Source organism: Epinephelus moara, chromosome 22 (genome assembly GCF_006386435.1).
Source record: "Epinephelus moara isolate mb chromosome 22, YSFRI_EMoa_1.0, whole genome shotgun sequence".
NCBI classification, from domain to species: domain Eukaryota; kingdom Metazoa; phylum Chordata; class Actinopteri; order Perciformes; family Serranidae; genus Epinephelus; species Epinephelus moara.
In genome coordinates this window covers 185,695-188,110 of record NC_065527.1, presented here as the reverse complement: position 1 = coordinate 188,110, position 2,416 = coordinate 185,695, and positions in this window count along the sequence as shown.

The window sequence follows — 2,416 nt, the reverse complement described above, 5'->3', positions numbered from 1 at the left end:
CTGCACCATGGTATCTATTAAGCTATTCCTTTCTAAGTAGCTAGCTAATCTCTGCGCAACTACACTAAAGAAAATCTTCCCCTCTACATTCAAGAGAGAAATTATCCGGAACTGGCTAAGGTCCACAGACTCCTCCTTAGGAATGAGGACACCCCCTGCCCTACGCCATGCTCTTGGTATAATTTGTTTCTCCGAAACTATTCTTAGCTGTTTCCACAAAAATTTAAGGGTATGAGGTGCACTTTTATAAACCCGGTAGGGGACTCCATTAGGCCCTGGGGCCGAAGAAGCCTTTGCACGCCTGACCACCTCCTGAACTTCCTGCCACCTAGGTGGTCTGACATCCATCTCAGGCTCTATCCCTTCTGATGGAGGGATATCGGGTGGGAAAGCTACTATCGTATTCTTCACTAAATCTGAATATGTATTTCTGAAATATTCTTCAACCTCTAGCCTTTCTGCTTTGAGCTGCCCTCCCTTTTCCTGGCTGAACAATCCTTTAACAAACTTAAAAGGGTCCCTGAAAAAACCTGTCCTTACATGTTTCTTCTTCCTCCTCTTTTTCCTGAGATGCTCTGCCCTTCTAAGAACTGCTAGCCTGCTTCTCAACTCCTCTTGCAACACCTTGATTCTCTTCCTTTCTTCTTCTGTAGCCTTTCTCCACATCTTCCTTAACTGTGTCCTTTTCTTGACTAGTTCCTCTATTTGTCTTTGTCGCCTAGATTTACCTGACTGTATCCTCTCATTCCTCTTTCTCTCATGCAACCCAAGCCTTTCTGCACCATATGAGTAAATTATATCTCCTATCTTTTCTAACCTTTGTATTGCATTTCCTCTAAGCCTACTTAAGATTACTGAGAAATCTTTATTAACTATCTCCCATTCTTTATTGTCATTTGCCCTAGGCCATCTAACTCTAACCTTTTGCTCCATTGTTCTCTCTCTGACTGGCACACTGGCCTCAGTGTCACCTGCATCCTGTCGTACTACCACCTCCTCCTCCTCCTCCTCCTCAGTGGCAGCGTTACTGATGTCCTGCGAACTGTGGTTTTCTACCTGCCGCTGGACTTCATCCGATTGACTCGACTGATTTGTTAGGAAGTACTGATCAATGTGGCTACTCTGCCCTTTCTTTGCCACACACTTCTTCTTTCCCTGATGAGTTCTGAGGCCTTTCACTGATGTTACTTTCTGCCAGCCACAAGGACAAACCTGAAGCATCTTGTTCTCAACTGTGCTACTTTTATCCTCTACAGATGCACTCGCCTTGCCCTGAGTGCTGGTAATTCTAGCCTTGGTGGATAGGTCCGTGCCCCAATCCTTCACTGAGTCACAGATCCAATGCATAGTCGTGTCTGTTCCAATGTCTGTTACCGTGTGATCCACCTGTGAGTTATCTTCCACCCCTGCTCTCGCTGACTCTTGGGGTATTTTTGCTATGTTGGCTGAAGCTAATTTTGGTTGTAGTAAGGCTGCTAGGCGTCACCACTGCTACCATGGGTTGCTAGCCCATGCCAGCACCTTTGGGGTCTTTTATCTCGTGTCAGCTGTCTTTCCAAGCGGTCACATGGTCCTTCCCTTGTTGTTAGCTGCCCTATTCATAGCAGTCACTAGCTGGGCTAGTTCTGAGTTCAAAGAGGTTTGGGGTTGCATTTTTGATGTATGAAAGGTGCTATATAAATAAAGTTTGATTGAGTGAGTGATTGATTGAAATAAACACAAGAAGTTTGTGCTCTAGAGAAAGGATCAGCACTCAGTGAATAATGTCCTAAGCTCTATGATAAGCTAATATGGAACGGGTTAACTATACAAACCAGTGAGCAGTGATAACTAGCATGTCTTTGGGGTTATCGGGTGGGAACCTCCTTTTACCAGTGTTTCGTCTAGTTGGTCTCACGACACCTCCAGGAGGCTAGACAGTGACCTCTGGCGTCCCAGAGACACTCCCCTAATGTCAGGTCTCACTGCTCCCCTCCCCGCACCAACCCAATAACCTCCTTTACCTCACTTACACATGGTTTTCTCAGCCCAAACAGCACTGCCACCTTCAACCAAACCCAGGCTCCGTACATGCGAGCTCCAAGTGGAAACAGGGCTGATACTACCTTTCGTAGCACATCCACCATACTCTATTTCACATGCTTTTGCTTCCATCTGTCTGCCCTGCTCTACTCTACTTCAACGCTACTTAGCTCTCTCTCTATTCTACCAGTAGACTACCACATGGACCTGTTGCACAAAATGCACACAGCAGTGTTTCCCGTAGGATGGAGTTGTAGCAGCGGAGGTGAAGCACATGCATGAAAAATAATTTTCACATGTGTGAAACTTTTTTGTATGCTTGCAAAGCACAGCCTGCTGGGATGTTTCTATGTATCTACTGGCACCAGAAGGGCTCTTTAGGACTAAGTACATA